Source organism: Argiope bruennichi, chromosome 8 (assembly GCF_947563725.1).
Source record: "Argiope bruennichi chromosome 8, qqArgBrue1.1, whole genome shotgun sequence".
Lineage (NCBI taxonomy): Eukaryota > Metazoa > Arthropoda > Arachnida > Araneae > Araneidae > Argiope > Argiope bruennichi.
In genome coordinates this window covers 58527470-58544971 of record NC_079158.1, presented here as the reverse complement: position 1 = coordinate 58544971, position 17502 = coordinate 58527470, and positions in this window count along the sequence as shown.

Here is a 17502-nt window from a genome sequence, read left to right as displayed (position 1 = left end):
CAACGAGAAGTAAAACTAGGAATAAGAAAGTCTTATTCATGATGATAAAAGCAGATACAAAGAGTTATGAAAAAGCAAGACTTTAATGTCGGTCGCGATTTGATGATTAAAAATATTTTATTGAATATATCTTGAAAATCAAATTACGCTTAAAAGACTTAATCGGAATCAAACACAATAAATAATCCGGAGAAACTTACTGGTCGCTATTGGTACTTCATTAACCAATGAAATTAGCTATATATTTTAGAAAATTTGACTTTTCCTCATTGAAAAAGTTGTATCAATTTGAAATTTTCGTTGACTCAACGAAACTAAAAACCTTTTTTTGCTCAGTTAAAATTTCATTTATTTGAGCAGCTTTTTTACGGACTTGCGAATGCGGATTAATCTATTCTGCAAGGTCGCTCCGTTCCTGTTGGCCTACTCCTACAAGGATTTGCCATGGCCAAAATGTCATGGCCAGAACGTGATACTGGCTCTAAATTAAGAGCCAAGCCCTCTTTGTCTCCTGCTGAATCATATCAAGGCCGGATGCATGGGAAGAACTCTTTTGTATGGACAACAGACATGCTTGAGAAAGTGATAGATTGATTCTTGTGGCGGCAGAGAAAAAAGACATCTTAGTTTTATGCTATCAGCAACAACTTTGATGCGTAATTCTGTACGAGAACTGACAGATGGATATATGGTACAATGAATTCATTTTTCACTGACGTTTTAACAAAAAATGTAAAATAATATTTTTTTCAGACTTTTTTTTCATTGTTGGAATCAAGATATGAAGATTAAATTTATTTTTCCAAGTTGAGTGGTTTTGAGTATAAAGTTTGCTTTTGATAAATTTTTGATATTTTGTTGTATTTAAAATTAAGGTTTAAATGCAAAATCAGAAAAAAGAATGGTAGAAATTTTTTTAAAGTGCTTCCAATTCATATACTTCTGCTTTTCTCTATGATATAATTGAATGATATACAAATATCGAGGGAAAATTAAAGAAATGCAAAGGCCAATAAACGGAACTGCATAAGGTGTTTGAAATAATGCAAGTCTATCAAAATTTGATGTACAAAAATACTCTCATGAGGAAACAATTGAAATGTTTAGCAATCATTAACCCCGGTTAACCAACTTGTCTCCAAAGGTGGCTAACAATCTATATTTGCTTTTAAGCAAGCAAATGACACTTTAAATATCGTTTAGCGGATGTGATTAAGAAAGTTAAAGACATAATAAATATAAACATGTGAAAGTCAACATATTTTTCTGTATTTTCTGTATTTCTAGTATATTTTCAGGGATATTTGTAGCAAGAATGTTTGATTTTCTTAGGTTATTCACTAAGATCAACAAACTTTAATGCTTTAAATTTAACTTTTCGATTCATCCTAGAGCAATTATGCAAAGGAGAATTAATTCTTTCATGTATACAAAGGTAGAATTTTGTAGTTGATTTATTTTACTTACTTCCTGATGGATTAGGGTTTTGAAATTATCTTCAATTATGTGCTCACAATTAAAATACGCTATTTTAATATCTTCGGAACTTATTTAGGAATTTGGGATTAATTAAAGTCTAATTGATACATTGCTCGTGATATCACTTGACAATGAGTTTGAACGAGAATTGACCTCAGGATTAAAAAGTAGAAAAATAATTAAAATGACAAATGCTTTCACTTTTTTATGCAACAACGAAAGTGTATTAAAAAAATCTGTTTTTAATTAAAATTGTTTTCAGTTACTTTATATGCTAATTGATTAATCATCAGCACCTACGCATTAATTGAATGCCATTCACAAACTCTAGTTACGAATAATTAATCACCGGCACCTATGCATTAATTCCATGCCATTCACAAACACTAATTACGAATAATTAATCACCGGCACCTATGCATTAATTGCATGCCATTCACAAACACTGGTTACGAATAATTAATCAACGGCACCTATGCATTTATTGCATGCCATTCACAAACTCTAGTTACGAATAATTAATCACCGGCACCTATGCATTAATTGCATGCCATTCACAAACCCTAGTTACGAATAATTAATCACCGGCACCTATGCATTAATTGCATACCATTCACAAACACTAGTTACGAATAATTAATCACCGGCACCTATGCATTAATTGCATGCCATTCACAAACCCTAGTTACGAATAATTAATCACCGGCACCTATGCATTAATTGCATGCCATTCACAAACACTAGTTACGAATAATTAATCACCGGCACCTATGCATTTTGCATGCCATTCACAAACACTGGTTATGAATAGTCGCTCTTTTGAAAATATTTTTGGTGATTACTCCCAAATATGTGGTAAATGAAAAATATAGAAAATCAACTATGCACTTCGGACATTTTTCTCCATTCGATTGAAACCAAAATTTGACATAGAATTATGCTTGTGGTCAGAAAATCACAAACTAAAATTCATACATTTAAACCATTGCATTTACATGCTTGTGGAAGAACAGACAGACAAACAGTCAGCCCTTTGACAAACGGCTCCCAAATTTGATATGTATCTTCATTTTAGATGTTAAATACATGTATCAAATTTTATCTATCTTACTCTCTTCATTTTACAGCTTTCGTATACCAAATAGTCACACACACACAGAGATTACCTCGGATATGATTTCATTCAAAATTTGACACAAATCTTGAAATTTCATACCAAATTCACATACCAAGTTTTATTCATTTATCTCAAAGCTTTTTTTAAATTATCGAGTTCCCAAACAGACAAAGACAATTCCAAAAATTTGATTTTTGGACTCAGAGTCTGAAACGTGGGGATTTTTTAAAATCTCGAGTTCGAATTTTTGTGACGACTACAAATATTTTCTCCTTGCTTTCTTTGTGTAAGAGAAAGTAAAAAAGTAAGAGATATAAAGTTATTCGTTTTAGTGGTTTGTGTTGCACTTACAAAAATTTTGAAATATCAAGGATTTGCGAATTACCCAATAATTTTTCCGATCATAAATTGATTAAAAAAAAAGAGATTTAAAGATGTAAATAGCGAAAATAAATTAAAAAAATGACAAGATTTTATAACGACTTTTAGTTATTTGATACTTTAAACATCATCTATCTTATTCATTTTATGTTTGAATGCCATTTGTTATTTAAAAAAAATAATACTTTTCGCAAAGAGGTTGTATGAATTTCTATATTTACAGAATAATTGGAGTTCTAGAGTTAGGATTAGTAATGATTTTAATTAGTAAAAATATTAAATAGTTATGGTGTTTTGGTGAGCAATGAATTTTATCAAAGGTTTTTAAATTGTAAAAATATTAATTCTTGTTATCTAAGACATTTTGAATTTATATTTCTGTTAATGTTAATACATATTAAGAAATTCTAATTTCCACGACACAAAAACTGTTATGCAATTTACGATTGTTTTTCTTTATTATCCTATATATTTTTAATAAAAAATTCTTGCTTACAAATTCTTTTTTTAAAATTTTATTTTTAAATGCTAATTTTTAAATGTTTCTATAAATAGAAATTTTATTTGAAATTTTTCATTCAATATTTATTTAATTAAAAAAGAAAGAAAGAGAATCCAATTCAAAATGTTGCGCAGAACTCATTTCCTTCTTCAAAATAAATTTTAATATTTTCCAAGCAAAAGAATAACGCATTCATATATCTCCAGCAGATGGCAGCACGACCTATACTTTCTGAGGTTCAATTGAAATTGCTCAACTTATCGGATTTTTTGACGTATGAAAAGTTGCTACGACAAATATTTTGAACCTATTTTTCATCAATGAATGTTGTTCTTATATTAAATGTTACTAGAAACACAATTAAGTTCAGTTACAGTTAAAATGAATCAAGATTATACTTAATTAAAATGTAAAAGTATAAAAATATTTCAATGCATTTTTACTACATTGAACTGAAATATGCCAAAAATAAATTTACATTACACCAAATGTGATTTAAAAATCTATGCCCTGAATTAATTTATCATTTTCAGATATTCTTCTGTTGAATTTTATTAAAATATGATTTTTTAAATTGAGAAATAATTCGATTATGACTTTCAAAATGCTTCGAAAATTACATAAAAATATCGTTTGCTGGAGAAAATGCACATTTTATTTGCTTACTTAAGAAAAATTTGCTAGACTTGTAATTTGTATGATTATTGCTGAAAAATTTTTTAACAAAACGATTTTTTTAGAGAAAAAAATTTGGTCATATAATGGGGGAAAAAGAATCTATATAAGAATAATTATTTTAACTTTAACAATAAAATAGTATCTACACTATTTTTAAAAATATTATATGATATTTTTGCGAAGAAGATAATTTTACCTAAAGAATGCGTTCTAATAATAATCATCATCATTTAAGGCTAAGAAATTATTTTTATACTTCCCATTCATACTGAAACACTATTTGAAAGAGATTTGAAATATAAACATCCCATCCTGCTTGAGAATAAATATATACAACCATTTCTGCAATTTTTATTTATTAATTATGAAAGGTTATAAGAAGGCTATGAAAAAGAATTAATATCTGAAACTTGATTTTTGTATTCTAAATTCAGTCTGTAATTATATTTATAATGAAAACACACACATCAAAATTCCGGATTTCGAGAGATTTATATTTTTAGAAATCAGCATAATATACCTTTGCCTCGAATATCGTTACCATTGAAGATGAGTTTATAAAATGAGTTATGTTTATTTTTAAATATTTTCTTCGAATGTTTTTGAGCCGAATGATAAATTCTGTTAGTCGCTTTTCTTAACATTATGATCATGCTTTTCAAATAGCACATTTTTCTGCAATAATTATTTTTATTAAGGAAAAATAAGCACTTTTATAGAACAAGATTGCACATCAGTACTCAAAATTAGTCTTTTGTTAGTCACTATATCTAATAGATATGTTTTACAATGCTAATACTTTTCAATTAAAATAAATAAAAAAATTCAGTCAATATCTCGCTAAATGTGGAACCGAAAATTTTTTTGGCGTTTTCATCCAAAAAATGAAAACTGTATTTTTTCCCCCCACGCGGAACTTTTTTTTTTTTGCTGTAATTTATATTAGCGTTTATTTGGCGAATACTTAGCTATTGGCGAAAATTTCGCGAGATAGACGATAAAACCTCTTATTAAATCCAAGTTTAACCAACGACTGCGACTAAAGGCAAGTTAACTAAATTGACATTCGGCGAGTCTTTGATAGCTTTGATGTTTAATGGAAGACCAAGAAAGTTCCTTTTTTTTAGGTATCATATATTACTGCGAAAATACACGCATGCGCAGAAAAAAAAAAGCGATTTAATATTTGCTTAAAATTTCTTCCCCCACTCCGCTCTTGAGTGTAAAATTATAAATGCGAGATCTAATGATTAGATTACATTATTTTTTCTGGAATTCCATTTGAGTTCTCTGTATTTATGCCCCTGCGTTTATTTTATATGTTTTCTTAGATGTAGCGCGTTCGTTTCTGTGAAATATAGTTTATCTTATTGAACTATTACTTATTGCTGTTATTGACGTTTAACATAACCTATATATTGCAATATTTATTACCTAAAATAAGAATGAAATATATTAGCATGAATTAAATTGAAAATACTTGTGAATAAGAATGGAGTCTATTCAAATCTATTTTATCTGAGAATATCTATATAATCAAATCTATATTGTCCAAGAATATGCATTTTTTATATTCCACCTACCTCCACATGCAGATGCTCAATGACATTCAAATTGAAATTAGCTCTGCGGATTCAACGTGTATCACGTGATCATGAGTTGACTCCATTAAACAGAAGTTTTTAGAGGGAAAGAATAAAGTTTATAAAACTTCATATTTAAATGAAATAATGCAAGGTAAATGAATAGAATAAAAGATATATTATTTCACTGTAGATACGAAATTGATATTATTATCATAATAACAAAGTCATTGTAATACTTTTCATAATATTTACTTTTATGTAGAAACATTCATATGATTTTCTTTCATTTGAAAATTGTTGAGATCATTACTTTCATCAAATTATACTTTAGTTTTTATAAAATTGCTATTTTTAAATATAAATTCACAAATATAATATTGTCATTGACAAGAAATAATGAAGTATTTTATTTCAGACGACGATTCTTTAAAGGAATATTTCAACTTCTGTAATATTAGAGAATATTTTAGATTCTCCGTAGATTCAAGTGATAAATAAAATTTTTTGTAATTCTCAATTTTACAAATAATTAAAACTTGGTTTCGTGGCGCCATCTACTATTTATAAACTGAATAATCAATATCTAACTTAAAAGCATAACATTTTCAGGATTTTTTCCCCCCTTGTATTTAGTTTTAAGATCTGTTACAGTAATCGACCACAAAAGTCCTTATAACTTATTTGATAAAAAAATCTTCTATTCAAAATATAGTTTAAAGCACTGAAGTACAAATTATTATCAATTTATTAAAACAATTCTAATCGATTTTTTTTCCTTTTTTCTTAAATATCATTTAATGCGTACGAATGATTTTGTAAAATCCCAATTTTTTGTAAAATGCAGTTTTAATTTTGGAGAAAATCATCCAAATTCAACGGATTCAATTTTCTTTTTCAGTTTAATTTTAGCAGCAAATAAATTTATCTTTGCTAATAATAAAAGAACATGCATGTCTGTATGAATCTGTTGTCCTAAACTTTTTGCCATAGAACTGCATAATTTACCACGGATATATAGTTTGAGGGTGTGACTATGTATTTCGTTGTGAACTTTAAAAATTTTAACGAAATATTGGCGTTTTTCCACGAACTTCCAAAAATATTATTGCATAAATATAATATTTACCCATCATGAATTTATTTTCTGACGGTTAAAAAAATATTTTTTGTATAATTTCCAACACATTTTTGTTGTTGTTTTAGTGAAATTCAAATTGTTGTCATTTTTTCATCAAATATTTAGTCACGTGATTCTCTTCCATTTTTGGGAAGGAAAAAAAAGGGGGGGGGGGGAATTTTCTTTATTATTTGCGTAGTTTGCACGAGATGTAAGGAAATAAGGTTTTTTCCCGCAAAAACCAACATGAGAATAGAAGATAGAATAGAAGATCCGAACAATTATGTTTTTACTTGCACTGCATTCTATTAGAAAGGCTTATGTATACAATAAACAGAATTTGCACAAGGCTATTAAAATAATATCACTGTAATATACAATTTGATGCTAAAAATTTTTTTTTTTTAGAAAGGCATGAACATCAAATAATCGATAAAAAAATATGAAATGAAATATGAAATTACCTGAAATTAAATTTGATATTACTTGAAATTAAATTTGATATTACTTGAAATTAAATTTGATATTACTTGAAATACAAAAGTTATCTGAATTACTTGAAATAAAAAAAAAGTTATCTGAATTACTCGAAATAAAAAAAGGTTATCTGAATTACTCGAAATAAAAAAAAAAATTACCCGACACTACTTAAAATTAAAATTACTTAAGAAAATTACATGAAATTAAACATTATATTTGTTCAAAATAAAAAAAAAATACTTGAAATTAAACTTACAATTATTCGAAATTTCTTGAAATAAGAAAATTACACGAAATTATATTTCATATTACATGCTATAAGAAAATTATTTGAAGTTAAACTTAAAATTGCTTGAAATTACTTGAACAAATAATTTTATTATTTCAAATAAATGTTCCAAATTCCGAATTTTCTTGAAATTAAGCTTAAAATGAGTTAAAATAAGAAAATGACATGAAAATTTCTGAGATTTTGTTATAATTGAACACAACCTAATGGTACATGGATATTACAGAAGAAAATGAAATTACAGAACCACTGAAATTATAAGTTAGATTATCTAGGTAGTTACATTTTTATTAACACTATGATATCCTGGAACTTGATTTTATTTGGCTGTCCCATAAACAAAATGAATATAGCAGATGAATATCCATTAAAATACGACAACTTTAATATCTCTGGCAATTTGATATTTAAAAAATTTTCCTAGATGAATCATTAACATTAAGTTATGTATAGGAAATTTAATTATAAGCAAACACTACCGATATTTCAGATTACACTACAGCAAACACTACAGATTAGTGCCAAAAGTGCCTAGTTTATAATAATTTAATATAAAAGCACTGTTACAATATAATAAAAAACAATCCATTTTAAAAATTCTATGTTGCTAAGAGAAAAGGTGTAGAAATGAAGTTGTTTTTAAGAAAATTAGCACACTTTCAAAGTAGTGTAAAAATCATTTTACTTTAGCAGCTTTTGCTATCTCCACTTAAAAAAAATCATTATCATGATAAAAGGCTTAAGAAATAAACAAGATGGAAATATTGATTTGACCTTTCAAAGTTTAATTTGACATTTTTTAAGGTAAAAGAATAAACATGATATTCGTATTTTCTTAAAGGAAACAAGTCAAAGTTGAATGCAGAGAGGGAATTAAACTTTGTGAAGTAAAAATAATAAAGACCAAAGGTATATTTTAAGAAAAAATTCCTGCTTAGATTGATTTTGCATATTTAAGCATGCATCAAGGTTTTCTTGTTAGTTTTTATTCTTAGCTTCCGAATCAAGCATTTATGAAGACTCGTTATGCTAATTTTATTGATTTCCTTTTTATACAGAGATAAATGGGTGCTTTGGTTTTTAAAAGTAATTTAAGTGCTAGCTCTACCTAGAGAAATGGCTGGCAAGAAAAGAAAAATGGGAAAAGTGTTTTTTTTAAAACAAGAACTGAAAATTGAGCTAAAAATATCAATATTATTGTTAGATATGTCTTTTTTAATATTTAGTTGGATTTATTAATTAATTTATTGACTTTAAGCATAATCTAGATAAATAGTGGGTAAAAATTAGAAAAGTAAATTTTTACGATTAGTAGCGCTAACCTAAGAAGCGTAATAATCATTACCATATGCTTTTGTTATTATTCTTTTAGATTTTTTAATTAATTTGTTAATTTTAAATATCTTAATCTAGATAAATAGTTGGTAAAAAAATTAAAAAGTGAATTTTTGCAATTAGCTCTAACCCAAGAAGCATCACAATCATTATTAGTTGTCTTTTTTAATATTCACTTGGATTTGTTAATGTATTTATTAGATTTAAGTATTTTCTCTATCTAGATAAATAATTAATAAGAAAAAAAAAAAATAAAAAAGTGAATTTTTCAAATTAGCAACGCCAACCCACGGAGCATCTCAGTTGCAATTAGATGCCTTAATTATTATTCATTTGGATTTATTGTAGTGTTTATCATTACATTGATAACGCTTTGATAGTATAGACTCTATCTAAGTAAATGATGATAAAAAAAAATTAGAAAAATCAACTTTTCCAATTAGTAACGCTAATTTAAGAAGCCTCGCAGATACTATTAGAAGTCTTTTTCATTATTCATTTGGATTTGGTGGACCAGTTGGTCCTCAAAGGCAGCTACCATAAATAAAATAATCATTCATTAAATTAAATTCAAATGTAATAAATAATGCATAATCGTATTAGTTGTTTTATAAATCTCTTTATAACTAGACATACATTGTACAGGCATATATTTCTTGTAACTAAGAATCAGCAGCACTTTTTTATTACAAAAATAGACATTTCTTTGGTGTATGTAAAAGGAGATAAAATCAATAAATAAAATGAATCAATTAAAGTCTTGAATAATTGAAAAATGCTATGCCTTAAATGTAAAATTATTCTGCAAGTCAGTACTGTGTTACAGTAACATTTTAATAATGCTATTTATAGTGACCAAGTTTTACCGAACATGATCCCTACAGCCAAAAAATAAATAAATAATAAACTCGATCGTTTTCATTTAATAATAGCAACTAAAAATGGTAAATAAAATAAATTATCTAATTTAATCATTTTTAATATTAGACAACGGATTAGATAATATTTACTTACTCGACTCGGTTACTTTTAAATGCTTACTGACTACCGTGAAAAAGTTGACAAATAACAAAGCGAATTGAAAATAAAGATCATACGTTTTATTTTTCAGATACAACTACTGTTTTTTTTTTTTTTTTTTTGGCTAATTTATAATTTTGCAAAGACCTTTGGGAGAACTGCAAACAACAATCGTTTGGCATCTTTTTTTCCCTTCGCAGGAAAATAGAGGATTCTTATTGGTCATTATTTCAATAAAAACATTTTGCTGACGAATTTTTCAGAATCGTTTGGTTTGAATCAACGATTCGACCACAGAGGCTTACTTTCGACATTTTGTTTTTAATCTTCTGTTTGCATTTGTTCTTTTAATTTTTTTGAGCAGAATATTATAATTCATTTGCTGTTTTTTTTTGGAATGTTCGTCACAAATATATTTAAAATAAAGGTAAGTGGGATGCAGATTTCTTTTATGAATTAAAATAGAAATTTTGTTTTTGATTATGATTTGTATGAATAATTATTTTATTTCGAAAAATGTGGTATTATATATGGATGTAAAAAGTATGGATTTATGGTAATATTATGGCATTTATTGAAAGGTTACAACAACAAATGCTTATTTTTAAGATTTTTTTCCTTTTTTGAAATTAGTGATTTGTTTCTTTTGTTATATTATTGGAATATGAAAAGTCTTTTCCGATTATATATTATATTCGAAATATTTATATTTTATATTATATTCGAAATATTGATATTTTATATTATATTCGAAATATTTATATTTTATATTATATTCGAAATATTTATATTTTATATTATATTCGAAATATTGATATTTTATATTATATTCGAAATATTTATATTTTATATTATATTCGAAATATTTATATTTTATATTATATTCGAAATATTTATATTTTATATTATATTTGAAATAATATATTATATCGAAAAGTATTTTCAATTTAATATTAAAGCTACTAGATTCTGGCTCTTGTGGCTGATAAAATTATAGATCCATTGATGATGATATAAAATGATTAATTCACATTATGTTCAAAACATATTAGTAAAAAATCGAAGCAATAATTCTTCGTTTAAATTCCTAAATTATGAAAAATTGTTATTTATCAAACGTAAAGTTTACAAATAAACACAAAAATACCAAAAATATGTAGGAAGCAATCAATCTATGATTTTTCTTATAATCGGGAAATTTCATATGCATTTTTTTTATGAGTCACATCATTTGATGTGATTTTTTAGGAGTATACGGACGATTTCTAGAATGTAGGAATCTTTATGCTTTCTAATCTTAATTTTTTTATAAGTATACAATTCTAGATACTAAGAATGATAAGTGTGTGTGAGTTTTTCTTGTTGTATTATTAAAATTCAAATTGACTATATGTTTAAAAGTGTATGATGCATTTTTATAATTCGTTCCATACTCCTGAATCTGATCCTCATGCAATTAAAAGTAGTTGATACATTGAATCTATAAAGGAACGATTATTAAACTGGATTAATAGATGTCATGACAGCTTTTTAAGTTATTTTAATAGAAGATTAATGAATGAGGTTAAGAATGTTTACTTTCTTGTATACATAGTATAGAGAAAATATAATAGCCGTCTAAGAATTCGAATTTGAGATTTTGACGAATCTTTACGTTTTAGAACTCCCTGTGTTTGAAAAACACATTTCTGGAAAATGTTCGTCTCTGTTACAAGGATAATTAAAAAACGATTGATGTGATTTAAACGAGATTTGGTATACGGTATTTACACCAAATTTATCAATTTCTATCAGCTTTTCATCAAAATCCGTTCACTGGAAATCTGTCTATCCGGCTGTTCGAATGTAAGTTAACATGATAACTACATAGTGAAGAAAGTTAGATAAATAAGATTTGGTATACAGATTTAGTGTCAATTTGTCATCTGCCAAGTTTTGAGCCAAATCCAACAACAGGTTGACTGTCAGTCTGTCTATACTTTCAGAAATAAGTAATTGCAATACTTGAAAAACACAGTGACTTAAATGTATCAAATTTAGTATCAAAATTTGTGACTACAAATTCAGTTTTGTATCAAATTTTTCTTCCAATCGGTTGAGGAAAACACGTCTAAAGCACTAATTCGATTTTCGGACAGTATTAACGTTATGCCAGGGATTAATCGCTAAATAACTCGCTAAGGATCACAAGTTTGACTCTATAAAAATGCTAAATTTACACTAAAAGTTAACATTTCGTAACTATTGTACGCCAGTGGCATGTAAAGCATTCTCTGGCATAACAAGTTTATTAGAAAGTTTCGGGAATCCACTCCTGTTGGTTATTAAAGTGATTTGATCATTTTGTTAACATATCTTTCAAGTATAAGATAAAGTTATTTAAAATAGGTATGTTAAAATCTTGCACTAATTTCTGAGAATCCTTATTAAGCTAGACTAATTATACCGATCAAAGTGGTTTATATATGACGTTGACCTTACCTTAAACCGGATACTCCGACCCACCCTGAGGCATACGGGAAAATCTGAATGACAGGACTGGCGGGAACTGTGGTTGAGTCCAAAAGGCTATCACCGGCCACTGTGTAACCCTTCCCTTGGGTAGTAAGCCCCATCATTGGTGGGAGAAGTCGACTCCCGCCTTTATCTGTACCCACCAGGTTACTAATTAATATATTTGATATGACTGAAGGCGAATGCACCTTTCGTCTATCTATATTTTTATCTATGTGGTACAATCGTAATCTGGGTATGTATTAATAATTCTTCTATGTATGTTTGAGGTATTTCATTTATATAAGGTCCATAGATAAAATAATTTCAAATCTGCCGAAAAGTTTGTTTTCTTTATCACTATTGAAAACAATTACTGTTTTTACCGTAAGAACAAAGGCATAATATCTTTGTGTTTAGTCATGTAAGAGAGAACAGTCATATTTCAAGTTAATAGTTGTTTGTTTCCGCTGAGATGGCTTGTTTTGTGGAACTGTCAGTTTGATGGAATACATTCTTTTTAGTATTTGTCAAAGTTTTTCATAGTTAAAAAATATTTAAATGCTCTTATTATGTATGTATATTCTTTATTGTAAATGTAACTAAAACTCATTTTTCACTTTGTGTCGGACTACACAGTTGAAAAATATGATGATTTTGATTTTAATAGTAAATATTTCTGAAGATCTTCTATAGATTTAGCAAAGAAAAGGGAGTCTGTGTCGAGGTCTTCGAATAGTGATAGTAAATAAGTGTTGCAACTGACTGCGAAAAATCACTTCTCTCTCTCTCTCTCTATATATATATATAAGATAAAATGTGAACTACAGATTATTCAGATGACTCGCTTTAAATTTATTAATTAAAAAAAATTAGTACAACAATTCACCAATAGATGGCGCTGTAACACGAATAGCATTTATTTGCATATATTGAAAGTGTAAAGCATAATTTGCGTTACAGCGCATGGCTATTACCAATTTTCTTTGGATAAAAAGAAGACGGATTCTGCACGAACGTTAGTTTCTTCGCTGTTCGTCATGCCTACGGTGCAAGAAAAAGCGCTACTGGTGAAATTGTTCCATCAAACCAACAAAATTCCGTTATAGCTTTAAAGGAATTTCGTCGTATGAGGTAGATACAAAGAGGTCCGATGTCTCCAGGTGCCCTACGCAAGAAGATGTAGAAATTTGAAGAAACTGGGCAACTTGGCATTCTTCCAGGCAGAGGACGAGGGGGGGGGAATACCGTCTTCCAGCGTCAAAAATGTTGCAACCGCGCTCGTTGAAGAAGCCAGCAGTCAGTCGCTGCATAATAGTGTGAGTTTGCCAGTTATTTCCCGTGTTCTGGATATGCCGTATTCAACTGTACGAGAAATCGTACGGCAGATTAGGCATTTTTATTCATACAAAATCAAGTCTATGAACCTGTTGCAGGACGGGAACTTAGAGGTCCGTTGAACTTTTGCACTTCAGTTCCTTGCTCGAATGGTGGTTGACACAACTTGGCCATGGAACATTCAGTGGATTGATGAGGCCCACTTTTGCCACAAAGGGCAAATTAACACTCACAACTGTTGCATTTAGGCAGAGGAAAAACCTCACGTTATCCAGGAACAACCCTGAAAAACCCTGTTGAAAATAAAGGAAGACATATCAAGCAATTTTAATTTTATTTTATTTAACAATTAGAAATCATATTAAATGGTTTTATGTGTATTTCAACGCCACCTAACGGTGAATTTTTGTACTAATTTTTTATTTAATAAATTCGCACTGCTCTCTCTATATATATTGTTATGTGGATCGAACACATATCCTGATCTTTTATTATTCCTGTAATTCTTACTGTTTTGAGTAATGGAGCATGGTATTCAAATCAATTTTTGAATTAAATATTCGTAATGTATGCAAAGCAGTAATCGAGACTGTTACAAAGTCCCAATTCAACTCCATAGTGAATGAAGAAGTTATAAAGCTTGTACGATATGCTGGTTTTGAGAAGCCAAATTGACGTGTCGATGGCTACCCTAGTTGCTACACTAGAATCCACTTCTCCGTCCTTCCCTAGATCACTTATCTCCTTGAAAAAGGCCCATTCGATAGTTTCGAGGGCTAAAAAGAAAAGAGGACCTGATGAATATTTCATGAAGAGTTTTCTCGTTTATGCTTGATGGTACCTGCCATAATTGATCTCCTACAGGAAAGGGGAAAAAAAACCTCAACAACTTCAACGCTCGCCCATTATCAGCTGCAGAGCTGGATGGTTGCAATAGCAGCAGCAATACACGCCAAGGTGTACGGTAATTAGAAGAGGTTAAAAATGATGAGTAATTGCCAAAAAATGGACACTTCATTGGCTGTCAAAAGTGTATGGGATCGCCGGAAGGGAGCTGTTTAAGGATGTTGGGGGGATTTTAGCATAATGAAGATAGAGCTTTTCATGAAGCTGAAGGATGAGATTTATTTATTTATTTATATATAAAAGGTAGACCCATTAGTCCCCTGTGAATAGGATTATCAGTGATTAGAAGTGACGCAGTATCTGTGATTAGAAGTGACGCTGTATCTGTGATTAGAAAGAACAGATGTTGTTAGGATGTCATAGAGATAAACATTTTTAATGAGAGTTTATTGCTGTTTTTTTCGGGGGGAGGGGAAAGGAAAGCAGAAACGAGTTTGGTGGAAGTTTCATGGATTTGTTTTGGGAAATTCTGGGAATGAATGACGCTTTTTTGTCTCGAGTAATCGAAGAGTGCTCTAAAGAGGATTAAAGTGAATAGATCCCCACTAAAAAGGCTAATTTGTTGAATGGTTGTTCAATTAATGAAGTTGAAGCAATTAATTAACTTGTGGATTTGTAAATAGGGAATTCATTAGCATATTTGTAAAAATTGAATTGGAAAATAATGTATTCCAAGATGAAAACGTTTGGTATTCAGAATTTAATCATTAGTTTCTACCACAGTTTTGGCAATATAAAAGATAGTCGTCGAAGTTGAAGTATCAATATTTTTGTGATTCTGTGGTGGATGGCAATTGTAAAAGAAGATGTAATAACAATTTTTATTAAATATTTGAAACAATCCTGACAAAACAAACCTCATATGCCATGGTCAGATGTCTCGCTATCTACCAATCCCAAAGCGAATAAAACGCAGTATTTACATAATATTTTGATGTAAAAATTAAATATGGATGTCAATTATAAAAGATACACATGTTGTGAAGCACTATGGATTAATTAATTCCTTTTAATTTAATCAACAACGATTAATAAAGGACCTCGAACAAGTGTACAAAGAAGTTTACAGCTGTTGGAATATATTATTTAAAGTGCGACATATGATTTTTCAATTTATCGTGGTTATGTCAATTTCTTTTGGTAAAATTGAACAGAATTTGGCAATGATAATATTTAATACAATATAAATTGGCAAAGAAAATTTAAGTCTGAAGATTCTAGAAACATAAAAAAAAATTATTTTAAAAAAATAATGCAAAACAAAATTTTAAAAATATTAAAAGAAAGCTATTTAGAATTAACTTATTTCTATCATTTTTCAGATGCACTAGTTGCCGTTGTTTCGTTTTATTGGAGATTCTTATTTTTTCAAAATTTTGTTCAAAATTAGTTTAAGATAGTTAAATTGTCATAATATACTTTTGCATCGAAAATGAATACAACATGTACATTATGGAGTTGGAAAGAAGTTACTTTAAATGCTAGAAAAGGAAAAGAATTACTATAAGCGGTTCAATAAACCGATAGAAACCTCTGATTCTTGAAAACCTTTTATCACAGTAGTTGTTACAGTGTGTCGACAACAACGATTAAAAGAAATATTCTAAACTACCCAACTTTTTATTCACTCCCATATAAATCTTTTAAACTTGAGAGGAAATGCGAGCAATAAGGCAAACACATATAAAGTATAAAGATGCCAATTATAGTTCACCTGCTGCACAATTTCCCAGATTCATTTTAAATTGAAGTCAGTGTAATAATAAAACAAAAGCGAATAACTAACAAACGCTGCATGTAAAAACAAATATTATTAAGCCTCCAAAAGATTATTTAAATTGCATTGTTTCTTCTCAATAAATATGAAATCGAAAATAAAATTTTCTTCGATACTCCAACTCAACAAGTCTATTCTTCTAAATACACCTCCTTGAAGCAAAAATAAAAGACACACACACACAGAAAAAAAACACTCACCGGAAGCTCTTTATACCCATAAATAAAGCCCCCACTTACTCAAAACCCATAAAATCTCAATCGCCATTCATGACAAAACGCTGCTTCTGAAATCGAGTGAAATAAAGGATTTTTTCCCTACTCCAGCGATTACAACCACAATTGAGTCAAAGAAAAAGGGCATAAGAAACACGAACTGTTCCAAGAGATTGTTATTCCGGGTTAATAGGATGTACCATAGATCAAACACGCTTGGGTAGGACTAGGGAGGAAGAAAAAGTGCACAGCCTCGCACTTAACAGCTTATTTCTAGGTGAACTTGCTTGCTTTCTTCAGGGATTGGAGCAGTAAGTCTTTTAAAACGGAGCACCGATTGTTTGTTGGAATCGACCTAATGGTTCTGCGGGGGGTAAAAGGCCCTTCGGTTTTTTTTATACTGAATGTGCTGGGAGGAAAGAGCATCTTCTTCGAAATTTGGGTTCTTTATTTTCAATCCATTTATGACTCTTGAAACAGAGATTTTGGGCAACAACTACAAAATAAGATATATTCTAATAAAAAGAGTTCTTTTTTTTGCTAAATATTTTCTATCTGCAGCTTTGTTATTTTCGTTGGATATGATATAAGGCATGGCTGCTTTAATTGAGATATGATTTTCTAACCGGAAAAGTTTTATCAGTGGAAAGTAACAAAAGGGGACCCTCTGCTAATGTTATGTTTTGACCTTTAAGAATATTTCATGTGGTTATGTAGCTTTTTTTGGTAATCTAGAGATGGATTCCATGTTCTTTACTTAATTTTTTTAAAAAAATAAAACGATAGAGC